Raw genomic sequence first — 27,141 nt, forward strand, 5'->3', positions numbered from 1 at the left:
TTAGCCTTCTTTGTTTCTTAGATATCAACTCACGCTAACCAAATTAATGAAACAGTAAGGTATAAATCAGACACAAATGTATGTGTTTCTAGGAAGCTGAATATATTAATGTTGGTTATATTTGTGTCTTCTACTTTTAATACTTCCTGGAATCTAGACACTTGGAAACAAAAACCATTAACAGTTAGTTGGTAGCTGAAATAGAGTTGTAACAGAAAACTGGCTATGGGGAGATTCCTAATGAATGATCTCAACTTTACCATAGTACAGCTCTCCAGAGACAAAGATTTTATGACTGCATGGTGGCTTGGCCCAGATTTCCTACGTGTGTGAATTGGCTTTGCCACTTTCTAGCAGTGAAACTTTGGATAGATATTTAGCTTTTCCAAGTCTCCTTTGCCTCAACTATCAGTAGGGAAAATAATAGTATCTACCTTATAGGTTGTTAATATGTTTGAAATAAGAGAATGAGTGTAACATACTTTGTGTTGTGTTGGCATGTAATTAATGAATTGTATCCATTGGCCACTCCATTTCCCCTTCTCTTATATTTATTCTTTTTCTTTGTCCTTATTCTCTTCATTCTTAATAAACTACATCCATTTTTCCTTGAAAAACAAGAAATAATCACGTATCTTCAGAAACGCTTAGCCTTGTTTTATGTGTATGGCTTGAAAATTTTACATAAATGACATTGTGTTCTAGATCTCATTCTGTTTCATGCATTTTTCATGCTACTATATGAGAATTTAATTCCTTACCTCCAAATGTTACATAGTATTCTTCCATGTGTATAAGCCATAATTTATGCATCTCTTCACTTGATGATGGACACATGTGGCTTCCAACTTTTTACTGTTCCCCAAACAACTCTGTGAAAAAGAAACACGTGCACAGTTCCTTGTGAATCTGTACTAGCTTTTCTCTGGGGTCTGCTTCCAGGGGCAAAATTGCTGGATCATAATGTACACATTTACATATGGTGGACTTGGAAGGACAGGACATACTTTTACATACTTTCCCAGTAGAATAGGGAAAGGGATAGGATGAGAAATGGAAGATGAATAGAAAAGTACTAAAACAAATCAAGGACTTTCCTCAGATTGATGTAATAGCATGACTTTGACTAATGAGTATGATCAACCTGTGCTGTGTACCTAAAATCCTTAAAAATGAAATTAAAAAGAGTGTGGCTTAATGCATTGCCAACATAAATACCATACCCACTACAATGGCTTAGTAGCTCCATCTGCACTCCATAGCCAGTGTGCCGGCCTCCTACTATCCTACCAAGATGGTGCAGAAAATCATTAGGTGGCATTCACACACGTAGGAAATCTGGGCCAAGCCACCATGCAGTCATAAAATCTTTGTCTCTGGAGAGCTGTACTATGGTAAAGTTGAGATCATTCATTAGGAATCTCCCCATAGCCAGTTTTCTGTTACAACTCTAATGATTTTAAAACTCCTGAGACTCAGACACAGACAGTGAAAAGCTATTATTCTGCTTTGCTAGTCTATGAAATTTTAACTATAGATCTCTTTGTTAATCAGCCCTGGAGACTGCTGTGACTTAAATGGTCTCCAGGCCTGACCATTGCTGACTCCCAATTAGCCTGTAAAGGTATCTTATAAGGGGACTGTTTTGACATCTTTGACCATTTCATCCAATCAAACAATAAAAGGTCTCACACTGAGGAAGCGTAATGTCACTGTGTTAATACACTCTGTGGTCACCAGTGTTAGCAAGAGGTATGGAATCAGGAGTGTTGAAGTTAAGCAGTGCGAAAAGAAGTGTCAAGCCAGGAGTCAGTATTAGTTTAAATTTCCTCTCATAAATAGATATTACTCTTCTTAGAAAAGAAAAATCATTCAAGTAACTGTTTTGCCTATGCCAAAGTATTGAAATAACTAAACCTTTCATTTTCAACAACACTTTTTGGTTTTTTGTAGGCCCAGTGCTAAATGACAAGGTAACGATTTCTTCAGGAATTGAGGAGAGACAGGCCTGGAAAGTTGTAATGATTTTCTTCACAACTAGTAAGAAGAGAAATGATATGAAAGAGGAATCTTCTCTGAGACATGTTCACAAGCAGGTCGGACCTTTCATTCAGAACAAGATTATTTTAATTTTTAACAGTTTAAGATATAACTGATTCCTTAAATTAGTTCATCTTGCTCAAGCCATTATATTATTAATTCACTGTTATTTTTGGTAATACAGATCATTGTTAATTTTTTCTATTTAGAAGCCAGGAATACACAAGGGAAGGGCACATTCAGAAGTAACTAATACCACTACAATTTTAGGACCTTTCCATTTTATTGAATTGGGTTTTATTTAAAATTTTGTATCTCTTTTTTTGTCATTATTATGTCTAATATGTTTTCATTCCTTAAATCTGCTCTGTATATGTTCTGTTCACAATATTTAAACATACAATGACTATAGCTTCATTTTCCAAATCTAATCTAGCCTAAACCCTTTGGTGGGGCAAGAAAAGCAAGTTGTAAAACAATCTCTTTGTCGTGACCCTCAAGTCATATCTTCTGGACTTCAAAGGTACACTGGATGTCCTATGTGTTGGTGCCTCATGCTACTCAGCAGGAAATCTGAACTGTTCTCACCTCTCTGGTCCTTCTCTCTCACCAGCAGATATACCCGAGAACATTCTCCACATTGTCTTAATTCTCCTGCTTTCTGCCTTGGGTCACTCAACCCAAATGGAAGAGATTGCACTGTTCATATTAGGGATGCTTTAATTCTATAGTTCAAAGATTGCAATTTAACACAAAAATCTACTTTTTCTAGTAGATAACAGTAAATAACAGTTCTGGTGAATATTAAGAGGAGGGAGTCTTTTGTTAAAAAATAGCCTGCAATTCAGTAGCATCATCTTTATAAGTAGAGGATGCACAATCACCCACTTACTGGTCACTGCTCTGCTTTGGGTCATCTGAAGTCGATCACTGCATCCTTGGAGGATGGTGTGAAATGCCAGTGAAACCGTGAACTAATTCAATGACATGCCCATTGTTCCACTCACTTAGGCAAATGCTTTTTCTCAACAGGGAAGCTTCTCACATATTCCTAACAGTACTAAATGAGCTCAAAAAACTTAAGAATGATACCCCACTGCTGCTTGTCTCTAGTTCTCAGTTCTCATCCTGGCGGGCAAGACCCCCAGCATCATCTCAGTCATAAAGTACTTGTGAGTATTCAGAAAGGCCTAAGTTAACTATCGTCAGGTTACACAGGTTTGGAAGCTTGAGCACATTCTATGGCATTTGTGGTATGGCCTCTGTAGAATCAATATCCTTAATCATAGATAGCAGATGGAGCTGTGAGACAATGACCTTCCAGAGTGCCTTCCCCAAATAGACTTAACGCTACCACACTTCAAAGGCAATCACTGTCCATCCGCTCCAGGTCAGCGTGCAGTGCTGGCCGGGGGCCTGGGCTACCAGAAAGACACTGGCTAGAGTTGAACGCTCAATCTCCCTGCTCCCAAGTACAGATAAGAGGAGAGAGAGAGGCTCACAGCCTTCTAGAACTTTATGTGCTTAAGTGCTGATAGGAGCTACCATTTGCTGCATTTTGGTCACTCTGGAATATAAGACCCCTGAGACAGCAGCTGATGTGGCTAAGGAACAGTCAGGCCAGATTTGGTGATACTTATTTAGCAGAACACAGAATCCAAGAATCCTCATGGATACCAGTCAAAAGCATGACTCAGGCAAAGGGAACAGACAATAAAAAGAATGACTTCACATTTCACAGCAGGAATTCTCTGGCCTCGGAGAACACTAGATACCTCTGGACCACACATCCCTTTGGCAGAATACTTTTCTCATCTACAGATCACTGTATAGCTTGGTTTACCTGAAGCCTCTTGTGGTTTCTCCACCTAATAACCCACACGATTTTTTTCTAGAAAAGCAGCATAGATGGAGATGGAATGTAACACCTGAAATAATAGGATTTTACAGGAAATAATGTAAATCAAGCCTTTTGCCCTTAATGACCCATAATAAAATGCTCTTGTTACCAAGCTCTGCAGGCAACCCAGTGCAGGTTGCCATGGAAACACCCAGCTGCTCCTCTGCGCAGTTGCTTAATGATCAGTGTGATGTCAGGCTCTGGAGAGAAGCACAAGCTCAGACAACTCTTTACAGTCACAGGGACAGTCCACTTGGGACTGCAGTTATGTCTGAGTGGGGGCCCCTGTGTCCAGGTATAATTAAAATGCACTCAGACCTATGACTGGAAATGCTTTCAGCAGAAAATCACGTCGCCTTTTTCATTTCTCCATTCATTTTCATTTCTCCACATGACTGCCCAGTCAGAAGCAAGCCAGAAGCAGGGAGGCCATGGCATGTTGCTGCAGATGGCGCGTCATCAGTCTGTGACCCGGCTCCCGCTCTACACGGGTGGGAGATGCAGGGGCTCTACCTTGACCCATGCCATAAAAGGTCACCTTTTTGTCCCCTCTTCCCATGTTCCCTGCATCTACCTTTCACAGTGACTGGACCTGAAATTCTCACTATTACTCATGGCTTGATTTAGATAACAAAGGCAAGAGGTTTTGCCCAGAATATTATTTTCAAAATGTATTTATTATCTGGGAAGAAAAGACAAGCCCTGGGGAATCTCTTCCTGTCCTTCGCACCTTTTTTTTTTTTCTCCCTTCCTCTCTTTCATTCTCTCTCAAAAGGGTTTATTAGGTGCCTATTGTCTGCAGGTAATTACCAGAAACACAAGGATGAATGAAGCTTGATTGCTGTCCTCCAGGAGCTGACAGGTTATTAGATGGGGACAAGCATGTAAACGAATGCATGAGCTAAAGAGACAGAGGTGTGTACAGGGCACACGTGGATAAATCCTACCTGAGGGAGAGCTGGAAAGGCTTTTTCGGGGGTGGGGGGTGGGGGTGGGGGGAGTTGCTTACTGGGCAACCTCTTGGGAAGAAATTAATGGGATTGTGGAATTAATGGGAGGAAGGGAAGAGGGACACTGTGAGTAACGACTGAAGGCACAAAATAATCTTGTATGCTTGATAAATTGCAAGCAGTTGAGAATGGCTGGAGCTTTGGCCAGGATAGTAGTCTAGGGAGAAATACATCAGAAGTAGGCAGGAGTGAGAATCTAATGAAGTTTGACTTTACTTTACAGGCCAGTAGGAGCTACTTAAGCATTTTCAGGAGGGAAGACAGAGAATTAGAATTGCCGTTTAGGAAGATCACTTTTTTGGTTGGGGGGGGGCAACGAAGAGCATATACTGAGGAAGTAGGAGACACGGAATAATTAGGGAGTTAGTGGGAGAGCGTGACTGTACAGAATGGCTATTGGTTTTTTGTCTAGCATCTGTTTCTTTGGAAGAGAATCACCTGTCTCTCATTGCCTGGCCCACTCACACAGGGGTGGACAAATGACCCAAACTCAACCCATTACAGTACCCGTCCCTGGTTCGGGTGGGCACATAATCCAAGCAGTTTTTATCAAGCTTCTCTACTGAAAATTCACGTATGCACGCCTAGACATAGAATTATTTCTCCTCCTACTACTCCTTCTCCTCCTTCTTCTTCTTTCTTTTTCTTCTTCTTCTTTATAAAAGGATGTAGCCTTGCAGCTTCCAGAGGCCATCTTTCTTGTTACACAGAGAAAACCTGATCATTAAGCCAATACTTGCAGGAAAATGAACAAGAAGAAGGGGAAACAGAGCTGTATTAATATTGTTTGAGCCTCTAACAGTCTAGAGTCTACATCCCTCTGTGTCTGAAACCAGTTTACCAATGGACTTTAGGGTTATATACACCAATAAGTTTATTTTTGCTTGAGCAAGCTTGAGTTAGTTTTTAGTCACTTGGGGCTGAATGATTCCTGATTATGAAAACAGGTAAAAATGACGACAGCTTGAGCCAAGGTTGTAGGGGATGGAGAGGATGGTTTAGGCAAAGTTAAGGAAACCACCCAGGAATTGGAGAGAGAGAGACTATGGAGTGGAAGGGGAAAAAAATCAACCAGAATTATGCCCAGATCCTTTGTTTCAATGCATAACAATGCCACCTTATAAGACGTTGAATATAAGAAGAGAAACAATTATTTCGGGAAAGAGGTACATGTTTTAATTTATTGGGTTTTAGATATTTGAGGGATGTCCAGTTGAAATTTTCGAGTAAACAATTAAGATTTTCTATAACCCACTCCCTGAAATACGTGCAACTTATAGAACCACATGATGGTAAGCATCTTTTTTTTTTTTTTTTTTTTTTTTTTTTTGAGGCGGAGTCTTCACTCTGTCGCCCAGGCTGGAGTGCAGTGGCACCATCTCGGCTCACTGCAAGCTCCGCCTCCCGGGTTCGCGCCATTCTCCTGCCTCAGCCTCCCGAGTAGCTGGGACTACAGGCGCCCGCCACCGCGCCCGGCTAATTTTTTTTTTTTGTATTTTAGTAGAGACGGGGTTTCACCGTGTTAGCCAGGATGGTCTCGATCTCCTGACCTCGTGATCCGCCCATCTCGGCCTCCCAAAGTGCAGGGATTACAGGCGTGAGCCACCGCGCCCGGCCGATGGTAAGCATCTTAAAAGTCTTCCAATCATGCTACTCATTTGATACTTTAATTCCTTCTGTTGAACATTTATTAAGTGCCTGTTGGTGTCATGTGCTGTGCTAGGAGGAAGGTCACAATATGTATTCACAGCCTGCGTTCTCGTGAGGTTCACAGTCTAGCTGGGGAGACAGACATGATATTTCCATGGGCTGAGAGAGAAGAGCTACTAGTGGCACCTGCGAAGTACTGGAGGGACACAGAGGTTGAACCTTCCAGCTGTGGACCTACAACTCCTGATCAAAAGGGTTGTGCAGTTTCTGGTTTGGTAAGTAGATTGGAGAATATATCTTCTTCTGGAGTAGCCTTGATTTCCTTTGGGAAAACTAGATTTATAGGCAGTTTTATTGTATGTTGACTCAATTGTGTCTCTCGCTGGCCATGGTTCTATTCATCAGGCCCTTACACAATATATTTAGTCTGTCTCCTATGTAAAATAATCTTCTTATATTTTAATAAGATATTTGTGTGTTCCTTTCATCTTTCCCCTTCCAGTCTAAACATCAGATCTAGTACTTTTCAATGTGCTTCATGTGATATGGCTTTTGGTGGTTTTTAAAGTAGCTTTTATCATTATATAAAGTTATCTTATCCACTATGTATTTGTCTTTTGTTTAGCCATTAAATAATCATCCTCATGTGAACAGGAACCTTGTCCGTTGTAGCCATCATTTATCCCCAGCATCAGAATTAGTGACTGAAACAAAGTAGGCATTCAATAAACATTTGCTGGAGAATAGCTTCTAGTGTCTAGTCCATCATCATCTCAGTAGATATTTTGGAAAGGCATTAGTTTGTCTGTGACCCAACTAATGTACAGGGTCCATTGGAGAATATAACACTCTGAGATCACTAGAAACATCACAAAGTATAAAGGGGTGGTTGCCAATTTGTTCTGGTTTCATATGTCTATATTACGCAGTCCAAGATTGCACTGCTCTTTTGGGGAGCTGCGTCACATTGCACCCTATATCGGTCATCTCAAACCATTAATTTTTTTTTCATGAAGCAGTTACTAACGCCATAGCTTCCTACCCTGGAAGAGGATTCTTCTTCTGTTGCTGGATTCTTATTTTTTTTTTATCTTGAATTTAGAATACCACATACATCTCTGGGAAATTTAGCCTAAAAAATGTTTGCACGGCTTTTGCTTGTGATTCTGTTATCCAATCTTTAGTTCTTCCTGCTTTCTAGCATCAGCATAATTAAAGAGCCTGCAGCCTCCCAAAGGTCAGGCTTTCTGCATTGCCTGTACTGCTACCCTCGAATCCCAGCCCGTGCTCTGTCATCAAGAGCATCTTCAGTTGAATGTTTATTGGACAAATTTCTAAAGGCGTGCCTGTTATATTTCTTTCAAGTTATTAATTAAAATGTGAAACAAGAACAGAATGGTTTAGCTTTCTACTGGAAACATCCCTCTTTTGTTATTTATCTATCTATCTATCCCAAATCCAGCACATTTGGATTCAGTTCATTTTTTTCTCCTTCACCTTTCCGGAAATTTTGCTGTCATCTAGATACATTGCATTTATACTACAGTACCAATCTCAATGAAAGAAATGAGTTTGGACTGACATAACCTAATATTAAGAAACCCATACTGGCTCCAGGTGATCACCAGTTACTCTTCCATGGGTTCCAAACCCACCACTTACGGGCAGATGTTACTTGATCTCCCTCGTGGACACTCTGGTAGGGAAAGAATTTGTAGGAATCAATTGTGAAATTGCATTGACCTTTCTTTCACATTGCCACAGCAGTCAAAGATGTGTGTGGGGAAGTTGAAATAAAGAAGCAGCTACAGAAAAAAAAAAGAAAGAAAACAAAAACCGTAGAGGATGTATTTTTAAAGGATGTAATTTATGTAGTCTATTTTGGGGCTACATAAATTCTCATTTTGTTTAGAAAAGCATCACATACCCAGTGCTTATCCAAAATATGCACATTGATTATTTATAATGGGCAATGTTCAAGATAGAACCTTCCTCCCCTCTTTAAGCCAAAGGGTTATTTGGGCCAAGAGGGTGCTGAGTGGAGGAAGCAGGAAGTAGGGATGGGAGTTCACTCTGCTCCATAGCCCCTTTGAGAGCCTCATCGAGTTAAGAGAGCATTGGTTACATGAGCACTGCTTTTTTTCTCTATTTATGTCATGGAACACTGTGAAGGGCCTTCCCTAGATTTCAATGCCCTTTTAAAATCAAAGAGCATGTGGCAATGGACCAAGCCAATAGCCACTGTCAATACAAAACAGCATGGCCCTTTGGTCCTGAGTGCCTTCAACCAGAATCCATCAGCATAAAGAACCACATTTCCAGGAAATGTGCAGGATATTTAATGGCAATCAATGTATTTCCTCCATGATTTCTGGCTGCCTCTTTTCTGTGGAATTTGGCAAGAAGATGGGAATTCAGATGCGGCTATGTATGGGGTAATTCAGCAGGCTTGGAACATCATTTTGTTCCAGTTAATTTGAGGAGGCTGTCACTTTCCTCAAGTCTGTGACAGTTAGGATGTTTGTTATTACATCTCTGCTCTCCACACCCTGTAAACTATAATAAATTTGCAGATACCTCATGGACATGTTATTTTTGCTCATAAAGAGTCTTTAAGACACACTTAAATGATTTTAAAAATGAGCCTAAAATGTCATTTTGGGGATTTGTAAGGCATTAGAGAGTTGCATCCATCTCTTTCTCCTTCCCTTCTCTCTTTCTCTTTAGAAGTGCTTAGAAAAGCATGAGCATCTTGGGGTCAGAATATCATTATAAAGCAAATTACTACTAAAATGAGCTAAATGCTAACCTCATAGTCTTAAGGAGTCCTTTCCTTACATTGTATGTTGAACTGATTGCTTGAAAATAACTAAATCATCCGGGAGTTTTCAATCATGTAATATTTCATAGTTCTTCTGGGGACAGAGACTAAATGTGGTTACTTTGCAGAGCATGATGTTTAATCATGCGAAGTGTCTTGATGAGTACTGTTTGATGAATAATAATAATAAATAGTAATAATATCCCACAAGCATTTGCTGACTGATGCATTTAAGGACTGAAGAAACTCCTGGTTTCTTCAGTTTCACTGCTTCTCTATTTCTCCACCAGATGGCAGAAGAAGGGCCAGGATATTGATCCTGAAATATTTTTTTGATTCTTAGATATTAAATATGAGATGGTATCAAAGGTTGGAAGTGAACATTTAAGTATATTCCCATAAATTTATGTTTGTTATAAAATCATAAAGCCATTTATGATTTATCATTTATTATTTCATTATAAAATATATTTCCTACATAGAAATATCTTGAAATAAATACAGGGTGTGGAAAACTCTGGTAGTGTGTCAAAGGTTAAAAGTTAAACCAGGCATTATAGACCAGGGGATGTATTAATACTCTCTCTGATATCCTTATGAAATGGGCAGTGGGACAGGGAACCGTTTAGTGAAGGTTTTTTTACCCATCCTCCTTTTGCACATGGAAATGTAACTAGGCAAGATGTATAGATATAAAATATGGTGTTTCATCTAATGCTGCAATGGCTCTGGGCCTTATAAAAATTGCATTCTCTGCCTGGCGCAGTGACTCACGCCTGTAATCCCAGCACTTTGGGAGGCCAAGGCAGACGGATCACAAGGTCAGGAGTTCAAGACCAACCTGGCCACAATGGTGAAACCCCATCTCTACTAAAAATACAAAAATTAGCTGGGCATGGTGACCAGTGCCTGTAATCCCAGCTACCTGGGAAGCTGAGGCAGGAGAATCATTTGAACCCGGGAGGCAGAGGTTGCAGTGAGCTGAGATTGCGCCATTGTGCTCTAGCCTAGGTGACAGGGTGAGCTTCCATCTCAAGAAACAAAAACAAAAACAAACAGAATTGCATTCTGTACTCCTACCCAGTGTTATTTTGGGATAAACTCTTAAAATTTATCTCACAGGGTAAAGTGTGTAAGAAAATTAAAAGGGGTAGTCAGGGACCTGAGGGCCATCAGCCAACACAAAGAAGAGTCTGAATTCTTAGAGCTGGTGAATGTTTAACATCTTGGTATTGTTAAGGGTTGCCTAAGTTTATTTAGTAAGCTCCTAAATAAATGGAGAAAAATGTTTTATTACTCTCATATAAATGGATTTAAAAGAGAGATCTAAAAAAGACAGTTTGTTTCAGCCAGAAAACAACTTCATTCATATTCTCATTGGCATGTCTCTCATCCATATCTAAAAACCAAAGCACTTCTCATGTATTTACATAGTCTGTCTTTTGAGATAAATGGTCATTAAATGACAATTTAGAGAGAAAAGGAGTGAGGTGAAAGAGATTGTTTTAAGAATACCCTTTTTAGGCAATAATCTGAATACTAGGAATGAAAAATTAATTTTAAGACAGTGGTTTTAAGATTTCTTAATCCATATTTGAGAAGTATATTTTAGGAAGTATATACACACTTATGATATTTTACTGCACACCCTCTGGGTTTTCTGAGGCCCTGGCTTAACCCTTTTCTAGTTGCCATGACAACGAGGACACAAATACAACATCCATACCGTGAGCTGGATCTATGAGGAAGAATTTCCAACTGTATGCATAGTATGTGTATTTGACCCAAGCTTTTCAGAAAGAATTTAACACAATTTTAAATGTAGTAAAATGTCTGTGTGAGTCATACAATGGAAATAGCGTATGCAGCTAGGAAAATGTAGTCTCATAAATGAACCAAGGGAAAAATAACGTTGGAACCCTGTTCTCTCTAAAACCTCCATCTTGCCTTCCCTCATCTCTCTTCCTGATGTAAAGAATGTCATAGAAAACTTGAAGAAAATCATTCTAAGCTTTTATTTTTTTTTCTTTTTAAAATCCAAGCCTAAAATAAATGATTTATTTTCAAGTAAATCATAAATCTATAATCTGAGACATTGGTCTTGCAAAAACACTTCAACGCTTCCAACTACTGGCTGTAAACTGCTTTTCTAAAAACCCTCCTAAATTTTCACTCTGCATTCTGAAAAAAGAAAACAGACTGAAATTTCATCGTCATTTTCTCTGATTCCTAACTAAGGCGCTCCTCACACAGAATCTCCCGAAAGCAGAGATGGATGCGTAGACTCTACATTGGAGAAAGGAGCGGTCCATTCCCCAAGTTTCATTCTGGACACTGAATAGCATCTTGGGAGAAACCAAAATGGGATCCCACTCTAGGTAAGACATGATAACATGAGCAGTGAGATTCCTGTGGATAGGGGAGTTTTCTTGGGCAGGGGTGAAGAGACACAGAAGAAAAGCAGGGAAGTGTGAATGCTAGGGATACAAAGAGAAGCCCCAGCAGGGAGCCTCACACAGATGCTTAATAAATGCTTTTTGATTTGACTGAATGATCAAAGTGTGGTGTCAGCGTCAAGCAGTCTTAGCACCATCGCCTATGAATGCCTTTGCAATCCACATGTCGATTTATCTGGGGGTAGGGGTCAGGCTGTCGGAAGGGATGCTGTGCCCTTGCTTGATGTGAGTGGGCAGCCAGGGCCAGCCGTGGGAAGGGATTGAATCGTGGCGTCCTGTTCTTGCGACAGCCACATTCCTCATCGGAAGCTTGTGCTGTGCGTTTGTCCTGCAAGCAAGAGCAGTCTGGGTGCATTTTTGAGATTCTGTGGGAATTACTGCAACTCAGACCCTCGGTTTTCTGATGTCCAAAAGGAGGGCGATAGTAAACAAGTAATAAGTAATAGTATTTGTTTATGTACATAGCTTAACTCATAAAATTGTGTGATGATAAAATAAACTTTAAGCAGCAGATGTAAAAAGAGAAGGTCCTTTTCATCAGAGTGTCCTGCTAGAATCCTTTTAGGAGGCAGGAGGCGGCATAGCTGAGTGGAAAGAATGTTGGCCTGACAGGCCAGAGAAACAAATTCATCTCCCAGTTGAGCATAAACAGTTGTGAGACCTTGAACCTCTCAGCCTTTCTGAGTTCCAGCTTTCTCATCTGCAAATTTAAGGTGGTGGTCTAGAAGATCTTCCACTTCATATTTTATTATCATACAGAGAATTAAGAAAGGAACTGAGAGCCTAGTTTCCCTGGGGAGGTCAGTTTTACTTCTGAGGCCCTCAGATAGCCCTCTAGACATCTCGCTAAAGGACAGAGGCATTTATATTCACATTTTCCAGTTGTATTTGGGAAATTGGAGTAAGGACCGATACATTTCACATGCCCAGAAGCACAACCCAGGTTAGGAAGGAGTGGAAGGCACTGCCTTACAGCAAACATCCACCTTATCTCGACCCCTAACCTGTCCTGGTCACATACCTCTGTCTAGATGAGCCATTAGGGATGGCCAGTGACCAAATAGCATGTGCAAAAGGAGTGGGTACTGGTGGGTAATGGGGAGGGGAAAGAGAGAAACGACTTTTCTGGACCCATGGTAAATATGATTTCCTTGGTATTGAATGGAAAAGAATAAGCATTATTTTTGATAACTCAAGTCCAATTTTCAAGAGTTTCAACAATTTCAGTGGGAAAAAGTATGCGTATGTATATGTGTATGTAATGTGTGTATATATGTGTATATATGCATATACATGCACAGACATGTGTACACACAACACATAAATACCTACGTGCACAAAGCATAAATGTACACACATACACCTGTATGTTTATAAATTTATATTAAGAATCTTAGGAAGGGCCTCATCTTCTCACCAGTGGTCTCTTCTCTCTGTTTCTACATCTTAGTCTCTCCCCATAAGGCACGTACCCAGTGAAATTCACACTGAAATGTACAGAACTCTCTTCTAGATATTATTCTTGGTGCAAACACTCCCTTAGTCCATACCCCTGCCCTTGTGCCCCCACCATCATAAAAAACAGGGACAGGACTTGAGAATTCTAACAGTTTGGGAAACTGTAAATGCCCACACTTTTACATTTGCCACTGTTTCCATGACAAATTTTTTTCTCAGGAGAAAAGAACGTTTCTAAAAGATCAAAATTAAATCACTTTGAAGACTCAAAAAAGGATGGTGACTCTGGGAAAGTATTAACATGAAATAACACTATTTGTATCGAAAATCATTTATGCCATTTATAAAATTCTCCCTGCACTTCAAATTTGCTAAGTTTAAGTTCAGTCTTCTTCTTGTGTGTTTCTTGCCATTGGCACAGAATACAAAAGGGAGAATAGCTTTTGAACTCTTTGGTGATGCAACAAAATCTGATTTCATTAATGGGGATCATTGCTGAGTGAGGTATTTTGTGCTGAAAAAGTAATTGCTAGTTTGACATAGAGAAGCCATATCTATATCTACACAAATGCGTATATAGAATGAGTAATATACAGATGTGTGTATTTATGTATATCTGTGTGGATAGATTGATGGATGGATAGACTAATCCCCATTCAGACAAAAGTCCTCTTTGTCTTGTCCATATTATTCTTCAGTTATGTACAAAAGGATTTTACTATCATCAATCTACTTGCCAATTATTTCTATGTTTTATGATCAGTTTTGGTTTTCTTCCAAGAAACTGTTGTGAAATGGTATGTGATAAATGCTATATAAGCAGATATTACTTATCAGCCTGGAGAGACAGGATTGGATATTTTTAGGAAATCTCACTGAGAATACATGGGCCACCACCACCACCATCTCACACACACACACACACACACACACACACACACTATATATATATACCACTTTAACAGCAACAGCAAAAATAACTGCCCTTTCCCAAGTCCTCATCTCGTATTTCTCTTCCTGACCTTCCACTGAAACAATAAGATAACATTCTTATGGAATGGGACTCCCACTCGTGGCCATACCTTTATAGAGGGCATCAACAACCGTGAATGAGTTCATCACAGTTTCTGGGCTCTGACAGAGAGGGACCAATAACCTGCTACTGTCAACCAAAACGCATCTGAGACAGGTCTAAATCAATTCAGAAGTTTACTTTGCCAGGACAGGACCAGGAAAAAAGAACTCAGAACCACAGAAACAGTCTATGATCTGTGCCTTTTTCTAGAGATGATTTTGAGGGTTTCAATATTTAAAGGAGGACAGTGGGCAGGAGGGGAAAGAGGAAGGGGATAGATGTTCACATTGCTGAATCCACATATTGCAAGAGATAAAGAGCAGGTAGGAGAATAGTCAATTATATTTTTGTTTCACATTCAGTCAATTGAGATAAGGTGAACATAGAGTAGCTACCTGTGGAGATGTTTAGCCTTTTATCTGTAGCTGTATGCTTAGGAACAAAAGGAAAGGCAGTTTCTTGCATGACTCAGCTTTCAGCTTAATTTTTTTCTTTTTGGCCTAGTGAAAGTGTTTACTTTCCTTTCACACTATGAACCACTAAGTATCTGAAAGGAAAGGGGCGGGGATCCCAGCTACTCAAGAGGCTGAGACATGAGAATCACTTGAACCTGGGAGGCAGAGATTGCAGTGAGCCGAGATCGCACCATTGCACTCTAGCTTGGGTGACAGAGTAAGACTCCGTCTCAAAAAGAAAAAAGAAAAAGAAAGGGGCAGGGATAGGTCAAGAGAAAAAAAAATGCTTGTGTGGGGAGAGCAATGAAGTAAGGAAAGAGAGAGAGTTAAAGAAAAACTTCGTATTATCTCATGGAGTCTAACAGAAATTGAATTCAAACCTTGGCTCTTTCGTTTAGTGTTTGTTCTGTATACTTAAACCAGTTACCTAATCTCTATGGTACTTAGGTATTTATCTGTAAAAATAAAAGTAAATTACAGGCTCATGCCTGTAATCCCAGCACTTTGGGAGGTCAAGGCGGGAGGATCACCTGAGGTCAGGAGTTCAAGACCAGCCTGGCCAACATAGCAAAACCCTGTCTTTACTGAAAATACAAAAATTAGCTGGGCATGGTGGCACACGCCTGTGATCCCAGCTACTCATGAGGCTGAGGCAGGAGAATCGCTTGAACCCGGGAGGTGGAGATTACAGTGAGCCAAGATTGTGCCACTGCACTCCAGCCTAGGTGACAGAGTGAGATTCCATCCCAAAAAACAATTATAAAAATAATAAAAATATCTATATTACCATATTGTTTTAAGGATTATGTTAAATTATGTAATAAATATAAAACATATAGTACAATTCCTTTCAAAATAATTATAACTTTCATCAATTTATAATTTCCTAAGGATAATCACTATGCCCATATAACTATGGAAAAATTTTTGAAATATTTCTGGTCTGAGGGATGATAATTAAATGAATTTTATTCTAAGAAAATAATTAAACATCTGAAGGGAAACTATCTACAAAACAATGCTTAACATAAATAACCAACAATGAAGAAACAAAAAAATAAATTACAGCAGATTTGTGTTCCAATGGACACACTTTAGAGAGATACACTAATGCAAACGGTAACCAGAAGAAAGCTGAAATTATTGCATTAATATCAGACAAAATAGATTTTCAGACAAAAAATATTTCTAGAGACAAAGAGAGACATTTAATAACAATAAAGAGATCAACACATCAAGAAAATGAAACAATTATAAATGTATAGTTTATAATACATAATTTTTACAAAGCCCCAAAGTGCATGAAACAAAAACTGACAGACTTGGTAGTAGAAACAGTTGGAGTTATAGTTGGCATTATAGTTTGGAATTATAGTTGGAGATTTACATATTCCTCTCTCATTAACTGATAAGACAACTAGAAAGATTTAAACAACAGTTATCAATCAACTTGATCTAATTGACATATATGAGGTGCTCCACCACCAACAGCAGAATGTATATTCTTTTCAAGTACACATGGAAAAAATTCTAATATAGATTTTATGCTAGGCCATAAAGCAAGTAATAATAAATTTAAGAGATCATTAAAATTTTAAAATTAAAATATAATTAAGTATGATTACATGGGATTCATTCCAGAAATGCAAGAATAGTTTAATATATGAGAAATCAATAAATGCAATACATCACATTAACAGAAAGAAAGACAAAAACCGTATAATCATATTAATGGAAACAGAAAAAACATTTGACAGAATTCAACATTCCTTCATGATAAAAACTCTCGACAAATTAAGTATAGAAGATATGTACCTCAACACCATAAAGACCTATTCAGGATGAGCCTGGAGTATCTTATAGTGCAAGAAAGTAAGGAAGTGTCCAAAATACAAAAGCAAACATAAAGCAAACAAAACCCGACAGTGAGGAAGGTATTACAAAGGAATACAGGAGCTAACTGAAGGAAGGCTCCCAATGGCCAAAGCTGGAAAATTTTGAGCAAAAAATTAAATAAAGTAGTATGAGATTATAATTCAATATATAAAATAAATGTCCATGAGTCCGTAATGATATAAATAAAGAAATAAATGGAGTAAAAGGGACAAATCTCCCATACAGAACAATTCCGACTAATTCATGTGGATACGCCACCTTCAAAGAGGTGAGACGGTGTGGTCTGCCCACAGTCACTTCCTTCAGAAAACAGGGAATAAAAGAATATCTTTTCATTGGAGAAACCTGCTGGATACCACCTCAGCCAGGTGATCAAAGTCAACAACAGTGGTAAGTCATGTTCATCAAATGTATCCCTGACATGAGGAAAATGGTATTTTACCTCTGTGTTCTTCCTTTCCCAAACCTGTAACTCTAGATTAATCATGAGGAAAGCAACAGACAATTCCCAATGAAAGGACATTCAAAAAAATGCCTCAAAATTGTCAAGGTCATCAGAAATGAAAAACATGAGAAACTGTCTCAGCCTAAGAAGACACAACTAGTAAATACCATGTGGCATCCCAGATGAGATGCTGGAATAGAAAAAGGATGTTAGGTGAAATCTAAGGAAATCTGAATAAAGTATGAACTGAAATTAATAATAATGTGTCAACATTGGTGAATTAATTGCAGCAAATGTGCCTTAACGTAAGATGCTAATAACAAAGGAGACAGAGCATGGGGCATAAGAACTGTCTTTGCAAGTTTTCTGTAAGTCTAAGACTATTCTAAAAAATCAAGTTTATTTTTTTAACAATACTTCTCTTTCCTGTAATAATGTAAGACAGATTAGGGGAGAACCATATAACAAAGTCTAGAATCAATTGAAGTGGCATCATAAAGCTAAATTCCAGAAAAAGGTGACCATCTGGCTTTGTGGAACCCAAATGTGCTGGCTTAGTGCTAAAGTGGCAGCCAGGAAGGGTTTAAATGGTGTTATCATTAATACATATTTGGCAGCAGGAATTTCCATTATTAGCAGCTGAAAAAACATGCCATGGAACATTTGAACAGAACTGTACAGGAAAATACGAACTCTCCCAACTTTGCTCTCTTTATGCAGCTGACATCTCCTGAGAAACAAAGAGCCAAGTTTTTCTTTTCAGAGCCTGCAAGATTTATTTCTTTTAGAAAAATCTACCTTTAATTACTGTAGAATGCTCCCTAATGCTCAAAGACTACTGAGCTCATTGGATGCCTCCGGACTAAGAACTGGGCTTTGTTATTATTATTTAGAAAACAAACAGGTTCAGAGAGGGTCAGTGATTTGCTCTGAATTCACATCTGGTAAGTTGCGGAATTGGAACTTGAACCTAGGTCTTTCAAATAAAAACTGAATGTCCTTTATACAACTAAAAATGACTCGAGACATCTTTTTGTCCTGTTGTTTGGCTTATGTTAGTGGACATCAGACACCCAAAACAAAAATGTCACCTTCTGATGAGTGAAGGCAACAAGGTGGGCTTTGGCCTTCCCAATGGGTATTGACACTAACAAACCAGAAAATTCTTCTGAGCAACACTGAGCCTCAGTTTTATCATTTATTTTCTTCTTTCAATTTGTCCCTCAAATGCTTTCACCATCTCTGTTTCTTGTATTAATCTGATCATTTTTGTCTTTGATTTCTGCACAGCTGGTGAAGTCACTCTTCACCTTATTTGGTTCTCCTTCTACACTGCATTTCAGCTTTAATCACCTCTCTCATCTGCCTGATGCTGAGACCCTAGTCCCTGTTCCTGTTTGCCTTGGTCTTGACCATGTGACAAAGAGTATTAGACTATCAGAGAATACCCAAATGCTATTTTGAATCGAAAATCTGCACTATTTTCAAAAGTTCACTGGGAAACTGGAGTACTTGATAATTCAGTTATTAAGAACATCTAATTCTACCTCAACTCTCTTCTGTGGGAGATAAGATTTAACATGTATCACTTCTAATGAAAGGAAATGAGGAATTGGGTCATTCTTTTCAATTTCACAGTAATATTTCACTGACCTCTAAAAATACCTCCTATTAAAATGTATAGAAACCAATTCTTGGGCAGAGCTCAGACTTGAATAGATGCAAAGAATAATACTGCACATTAGAGGAAGAAATCTCTTCTGAATAGGACCTTAGGTTTTAACAATCCAACCAACTTAGAAACAATGGGACACTTTGAGATGTACTTAGATCTCTGTCAGTGAGTTTTCCAAAGAAAGTCAGGGCCACTTTTATTGGGGATGTTGTCAAAGAGATTCGTATTTTACATGTTGGGATGAAGGGCCTGGGGAAATGTTGTGGATCACTTTGAAATTAGTTTTTTAAACCTACATATAAAATGACATTTTATAATGAGTCACTCTAGCCTATTAAAACTCATCTCAACTTTTGTTACCAGAGTGCTATTTTCCTTGTGCAGCACTTTGCGAATTCTCACTGCCCTCTGCTAATAATTCTGAATTCAAATCTATATCCTCTTAGAGAGAGTGAGACCTTTGCACTTCTAAAGATTGCAGAGCCAGTGGCTTTGTCTCCATATGACTGTGCACTGAAGGGTAATGTTCTCATGCCTCAAGGGGCAGCCAGATAGCCTGAGGAAGAGCAATGGAATGGAGCATGCTGGGAGAGCCAAGGCCTGAAATTAGGGAGTAGGGAGAAATGTTGGCTACAGGCCCTGAGAAGTATAGTCTAGCAGATAGAACGCTGTATCCAAGGGTAGGGAAATAGATATGAGGGCAGGGCGTGGGAGGTGGAGAGAATGTGTTGGAAGCAAAGATCTCAGAGCAATGTAGTAGGAAAATTATGAAAGACAACCAGAGAAAAGTAATGAAGACTGAAGGATAGAGTAATAGTCAGGTGTTTCATGAAAGGGCTGTATATGTAAAGCAACCCCCAAAATGCAGAAGGAACTTAATAACCAAAGAAGGAGGCACACAAGTCCTGCTTGCATTATAGAGAGATTTTATTGAGGAATTTACAGACAGAAGTATGGTCTTCGGTAGACGCAAGTCAGGTAAATTTCCTCACCATTACTCCCAGACCCAGGGATTATATACCCTAGGAAAAGGGTACACATACTTCAGAGGGAATAGGAAGGAATTTGATCTAAGGGTAGGATTTATGGGAAGTATGAGTTTATGCAGGTTGATTTGATCTAAGGACAGGATTTATGGTAGCTGTGTGCTCTTACACAAGAAGCAGAGATAAATTGGAAATCTCAGAGTCAATCCTGGAAAGGGGGTTAATCAGAAGTCATTATGGCAGATTCGCTTCCAAGATGGAGTCACTTTAACCTTCACATCAGGAGTCTAGGAAGACAGAAAATAAGCACGTAGCAGAGTTTCACCATCTATGCTGGGCTTAAAAAAATAAGACTGATCCCGGATTAGTCCTTGTGGCCAAAGAAAAAGAAGTGGGCAGGCAAGAATGAGGCAAGACTCAGTACAAGAGACAATGCCAAGGCCCGGCGCAGTGGCTCACGCCTGTAATGCCAGCACTTTGGGAGGCCGAGGCGGGCAGATTACCTGAAGTCTGGAGTTCGAGACCAGCCTGGCCAATGCAGTGAAACCCCTTCTCTACTAAAAATACAAAAATTAGCTGGACATGGTGGCGCATGTCTGTAATCCCAGCTACTCAGGAGCTAAGGCAGGAGAATCGCTTGAACCTGGGAGGCGGAGGTTGCAGTGAGCCAAGATCATGCCACTGCATTCTAGCCTGGGCGACAGAGCAAAGCTCTGTCAAAAAAAAAAAAAAAAAAAAAGAGAGAGAGACAATGCCAATGGCCAGAGAGCAAAACAGGGGTTATCAGGGACTAGGGGTATTATGGAGTGGGGAAAATGAGGAGTAGCTTAATGGGTTCAGAGCTCAAGTATGGGATGATGAATAGCTTCTAGGGATGGAGTGATGATTGCACAGCAGTGTAAATGTACTTAGTGCCACTCTACTACACACTTAAAAATGGTCAAAATGGTAAATTTTAGATTATGTATATTTAACACAAAAAAAATTTAATGAATTTTTTTAAAAAGAGAGACAGTGGCAGCATCAGATTTCCATCACAGAAACTCAGGTACTAGCAACAACAGAGAAGCCCGATTCTCAGAACTGGCATGTGAGGTGGAGACTAGATCTTGGGTGACAGAAGGGACTGTGTGCAATGCTGAGCTCAAGGTCAGAATTGACCAGAGGTACATCTGACTGTGTGCAGAGATTTAGGGGGTGTGCTGGAACACTTGACTGCTGCTTAAACCTGGGAAATGACTGAGTCTGAAAGTGGGCTTAAGTAGCCTCAGCTATGGAAGTCAAGGAAGCCTAAAAAGGCTGGGTATTGGGCAAGACTAATACATGTTGGTTCTTTGTAATCTCATTTTCCTCACCCAGGACTCATGTTGAGGAGGACAACAAAAAAATCAGCCCTGAGACAAACCAGCTCCCACTGAAGGAAATAATTTGACCATGAACAGAGTGGAAACAGGATATAGAGCTCCCAATATTTTAGGCCAACTCACTAACTAGTAGACAATTCTTCCTTTTAAAGCATTCTATGCCTTTTTACTAATGAATTCATGTCCCTATGGAGCCACAAAGGATGAGAATTTAGCCCAAATGTATACTTAAATTGGATCGCCTTTTAAGAATGCTTTAAAAAATAAAATGCAGCCACCTGTGACATATTAAGACTGTTAATGTACTCATTGACATAAATACCTGAAGGGTTTTCATAACAGCTGGAACATGGCTCAAAGATCTTTTGTATTTGATTTTTAATGTACTTCCAAAGTGACTTCATAAAATTGCAACCACTACCACCAGTGGGATTGAGGTTTTGTTTAACTCCTTGAGTCCTCATCTTCCACTGCTATTGATGCCAGTGAATCCCATTACTGCTCACTCTAAACGTCTTGAAGATAAAAACCACATTCCAAATACATTATCAATTGAGAGACAAGACAGGCAATCAAGACCTACATGTCCCTGGCCACAACAACTCTCACAAAATAGCATTTTCTTGGCTCCGCCCTCACTTCCTCTGTAGAATCCATAGTCCCTTCAAATTCTTCCCACGTGGGTCTTAGCAAGGCCTAAATTCCTCCCATATGGCACCACTCAAGGGCTCAGGCAATAAACCTCCTCAACTGTGACTGGATCCCAGACAGTCCAGCCTACTGTGGGGCTGCATCCATCTCATCTCTGCCAGAGGTGACAGCTTGGCCTCTACTGCCCACTAGACAACCTGTTAACTGTCAATGTCCATGCCAAAGCTGATGGTGACTGAGGCAGAAGGAACTGATGTCTGAGCCACGACAGCCAGTTATGACAGACCCTGTACCACTCCTAGGGCCACCCTTCCATTTCATCTCCAACTCATTGTCCTTGAGTTTGGTTCAATCATTTTTCTGTTTGTTCAGTCAACAAATGTTTATTAAACATCTATTATGTGCTGAGCACTCAAATAGGCTGATGATGTAGAGGCTATGTGCAAAGGAAGCATATTGGAGCTTACATTCCAGTGTGCGGACCAACAGTAACAGGTGAACAAATTAATAAATGCGTAACTACTTAAGTGAAGTGCTAAGAAAGTAATAGTCAAGGTGCTGTGATCAGGAATAAGAGCTGATGGAGTGGTCAGGAGTGGGCCTCCTTCAGGAAATGACATTTAAATCGAGACCCAAAGGGTGAGAAGGAAACAACCATTTAAAGAACTGGGGAAAGAGTTTCACAGGCAAAGGGAGTATAAGGAAGAAAAACACATGGGCCATTCAAAGACCTAAAATAAAGCTGCAGTGGGTGTAGCTAGAGCCAAGTGAGAGAGGCAGAATGGGAGGAGGCTGGGTTGAGCAGTAAGGTGGGGCAGGCTATGTTTGACTTCTGTAGGTTGAACCTGAGAAGGGGTTAATTAATTAAATAGAAAGGGAATGAACAGTTTTGTTTTCACTTTGTAAAAAAATGTAAAGTTCATCTTGACTGCTGTGTGGAGAGTAGATTGGAAGAGACCAGGAAGGGAAATGGGAAAGTTATTTGTAATAATTCAGGTGAGAAATGATGATGGCTTAAAGTAGGACAGCAGCAGTGGAGATGAACATAAGTAAACGAGAGATGCATTTTGAAATAAGAAGGATTTGCTGATAGATTCAATATAGAGGTGTGGTAAGGGAGAAGAAGAATCAAGATGACTACCAAGTTTCTGGCTTGAGCAACCTGATGGATGATGATGCATTTACTGAGATCAAGAAGATAAAAGCGGCGAGGAAATCAAAAGTCTGCAACATACTAGGTTTGTTATGCTTATAAGACACTGCAGTGAAACACTGAGTAGGCATTTGTATACACTCATTTGTTCACATATACTTTTGAGTCTCTACTATGTTTAGGAACTGAGCCTAATTCTAGGGGTAGAGCAGTAAGCATAACAAAGATGATCTTTGACCTTAGGAAGTTTACAAACAAGCAGGTAGGACAAACACCGGACAAGTAACTAAGCATGATATAGGTACCAGTGTAGAAATTGGAGCTAGGGGGTAGGCAAGGGAGGAAGAAAACGGAGGCTGACAGTCTGGGTGGCTAGCAGAAGTTTCCTAAGGAAGTTTCCTAAGATACTTAGCTCTGAAATATGAACGAAATTAGCTCAGTAAAGAGGTGGAGGCAGAGTTTCAGGCAGAACATGTGCAGAGCGTGTGTAGAGGCCTGGAGGCAGGAGAGATTAGGTTTTTCCAGGAACAAGTCTTATAGAACTAATTCTTTCCCAGAATGTTCTCAGTCCTCACGGAATTCCCGTTAGCAGGCTAGTTCCATTCATCCTCCAGTCATGCTGGAGTGGCCAGAGGGTCAACACAGCTTGCACTCTAGCCAGGACTCCTGCTATACTGTGTCTAAAAGATTCTTTCAATATAGCAGGACTCCTGCTATGCTGTGTCTACAGTTCATTCTTTCAATTGACAATTCCTTGCGAACCTGACTATGGATCATGGACGTCTACATCAGCAGTCCCCAACCTTTTTGACAATAGGGACCTGTTTCATGGAAGACAATTTTTCCATGGATTGGCGTGGGGAGGGAGAGGTGGTTTGGGGATGAAACTCTTCCACCTAAGATCATCAATCATTAGATTCTCATGAGGAGCAAGCAACCTAGACCTCTCACATGCACAGTTCACAATAGGGTTTGTGCTCCTATGAGAATCTAAGGCCACTGCTGATCTGACAGGAGGCAGAACTCTGGCAGTGATGCTCACTTGCCCACTGCTCACCTCCTGCTGTGCAGCCTGGTTCCTAACAGGCCACGGGCTGGTACCAGTCTGCAGGCCTGGGGGTTGGGGACCCCTGCTCTAGATAAACTTCTTGCCTCTCAGAAAGAACTTGTCACTTAGTGGAGAATGAAGAGTGTTATACTAAAGGTATGTCTCAAGAACCATGGGGAGATTAAAGAAGGCATGACTGGCTCTCCTTGGAGCCACAAAGGAGACATCACAGAAAAGGAGGGAGAAAGAAACAAATGGCAACACTGACACTGGTTGAGCACTTGGGATCGATATGTGCATCTGGGAAATGGCAAGCCATTTGGGAGAATGAACCATTCTTAGAACGCAGTTTACCCAATGAATATAATTTCCTCTCCTGGATACGTGATCTTCCTCCTTAGCACTGAGAAGATTTCTCTGCATTTGGTAACAGCTATGATTTTGCAACTGGCAGGTTTTTTCAAGGAGAGACCCTAGTATGGAAGGCTTATGAAACAATCCAATGCTTGTGGTCCTATGAGTAAAGGAGGGAGAACCCCCTAGGAGTCAAGCTGAAGGCCACAATGCTTTATTTCCACCTGCCAAGTTTCCATCACCTTTACAGGTAGTCCTGAGATAACTAGGATAGAAACCCTCTCCTTACCAGTAAAGACAAGCCATCCACTTAGCGGTCCCTCTGTTCCATCCTCCAGAAAGACACAAGGCCTTTTGTAGCTTTCCATACTTCCTACTCCCCAACTCCCAATACCAACATTGTAGCATCTGCCATTTGGAAACTCTCAAGCACAGCCTTCCTTCAGGACTGGCTCGAAAAATCATTTTGCTTTTGGCATTTTTAATTAAAGTGGCATTGCATAAAAACAGATGAAAACATCTCAATAACTCAAACTTATTAGAAAATGGAGATGAGAAGAGAGAGAAAAAAAGTGAGAGTGGGAAGAATCCTAGAAAGGAAATGAATCTATGTGAGAAACGATTTCCCAATGAACTCCCATGCTAATCACAGCCTCCAGACGTCAGTAGCAGAGGCTACAGCAGAGTGATAATTAGAAACCAAGCAATCTTTCTGAAAGAAGTACAAGATGGAACATTATTAGGTAAAGTGGCGTTTTTCCTTTTTTTTTTTTTTTTACCCAAGAAGTGTGCTGCTGTTCCTTAATAACTTTGAAAAGCAAGAACATTTAACACAAAGGCAGTGTGTCAGGAGTAGCAGAAAACTCAAGGATGGGCTTTTCCTTGTCTCTCCTGGGAAGAGTCAAGTCATTTGGTCACATACAATTAAAACACCCCAGTGTTGCCAGGGGTGGGGGGTGAGGAGAGAGGGATGAACAGGGAAAGCACAGGGACTACTTAGGGCAGTGAAACTATCATGTATAAAACTATAATGGTGGATACACGGCATTGTGCATTTGTCAAAATCCCCAGGATGTAAACTCAATGTGTGAACCCTAATACAAACTATGAACTTTATTTAATAATAATGTTATTTAATAATATTAGTTCATAACTTAAAACAAATATATCAGACTACTGCAACATGTTAATAACAGGGGACGCTAGGGGAAGGAGAGGGAGTATATGGGAATTCTTGAGCTTTCTATTCAATTTTTCTGCAAATCTAAACCTGCTCTAAGAAATCAAGTCTATTAATTAAGAACAATTTAAAATACTTCAAAGTTAATTGCTCAACTTGATCTCTTCCTTCATTTCATATTAGACTTGATGAAATATGTAGATATCATTTAAAGTCATTGTCTGAACGAGATCATCAAGGGAATGAATCTGGATGAAGAGGAGTTTGAGGACTTGCCCCAGTGCACTCCTATATTCAGAAATCAGAAAAAAAGAGGATCCTCAGAGGAGACTGAGTAGAAACAGCCTGTGAAATCTGAGACAATCTGGGTAATTTTGTGTCCCCATCGTCAATTAAAGACTTGTCAGAGTGGGGAATCAAATACTACTCAATGAGATAAGGATGTAGAGTTGACTGCTGGATTTGATACCTTTGATATGAACAATTTTAGAGGAGTGGTGGACACAGTGTCCCAACTGGAGAAGATTTAAGAGAAATTAATGGAGACAGAGTAGGGAAAACAAGCCTAGAAATCTCAAGTTTCTTTATAAAGGGAAATGGAGGGATAGTGAGAAAGTCGATGTTTTGCCAGCCTTCATAATAGAAGAGGAAGGGGCAAGGAAGTTAAGAAGGAGACTGAATGATTTTAATTGTGGGCTCTGGATTCTAAACCAGTAAGGAGCTAAGTTGAGGACATGAAGAAGAGGGTGAGGTAGGCTCAATAAAGTAAAGGCTCTTATTTCTGAATAACCTTTAAAGTTGTGGTACAAGAAATACCATGCTGATCAGTGTCAAGGTCATTGTGCCACAATTAATTTTTGAGCTTCTAAGCACTGATGACAAAGGACCAAGCCTACAATGAGGTCTCATTGTATTCAAATGATAAATGGAATACAAATCATAATTACAAAGACTACCCACAGTTTGATTTCCTTCTTTCTCAACCTCATAGTTTTTAATTGTTTCATTTCCTCTTGAGAAATTTCTAACAGCTCTTGGTATAATTATTATGAGTTATTTTAATGAAATCATTATCTCACTCTTTTCTGGTTTCACATGACTCTTCTAATATAAAAATTGAAAGTTTCCTTCTGAAAAAAATGAGGCAAATTGTCCTCCGTGTAAATTATTACACATCAATAAATAACCAAATATATATTATTATTCTGGAGGTTTTGAGGAGGAAGTGACAGGAATACCAATTACTTATTAAGAGTTTCTTCATGCCTATCATTTTGCTAGGAGATTGCTCATCTGTGCAACAGCTTCACAATGTAGGTATTACTATTTTTCTCATTTCACAAATGAAGAAGGAAAGACTTAGGCCGTATGACTAAGAACACATAGCTAAGAAGTGACAAAATCTGGGAATTAGAACTCCAGACACAAGGATGCCAAGATTCCTTCTCATTCCTTGACTCTCTCTTTGGATTTCTTCCGTGCACTTTCTGGTATCACCTGCTTTGTGAACTGCAGCACCACTCC

General features: G+C 39.7%; 1 long non-coding RNA gene across 2 annotated transcripts; it reads left to right on the plus strand.

The window, feature by feature from the left end:
- The first annotated feature begins 1,953 nt into the window (after window positions 1–1,953).
- LOC144336354 (uncharacterized) lies at window positions 1,954–18,222 on the plus strand. 2 transcript variants are annotated; one of them, XR_013408047.1, is made up of 5 exons: window positions 1,954–2,096; window positions 6,452–6,571; window positions 6,674–6,875; window positions 11,675–11,799; window positions 16,987–18,222. It is a non-coding gene; the product is annotated as an uncharacterized LOC144336354 (long non-coding RNA). The 2 variants fall into 2 exon arrangements; XR_013408046.1 differs by lacking the exon at window positions 16,987–18,222 and having other exon boundaries at window positions 11,660–11,972.
- Window positions 18,223–27,141: the final 8,919 nt, after the last annotated feature.

Source organism: Macaca mulatta, chromosome 17, assembly GCF_049350105.2.
Source record: "Macaca mulatta isolate MMU2019108-1 chromosome 17, T2T-MMU8v2.0, whole genome shotgun sequence".
Classification (NCBI taxonomy): Eukaryota; Metazoa; Chordata; class Mammalia; order Primates; family Cercopithecidae; genus Macaca; species Macaca mulatta.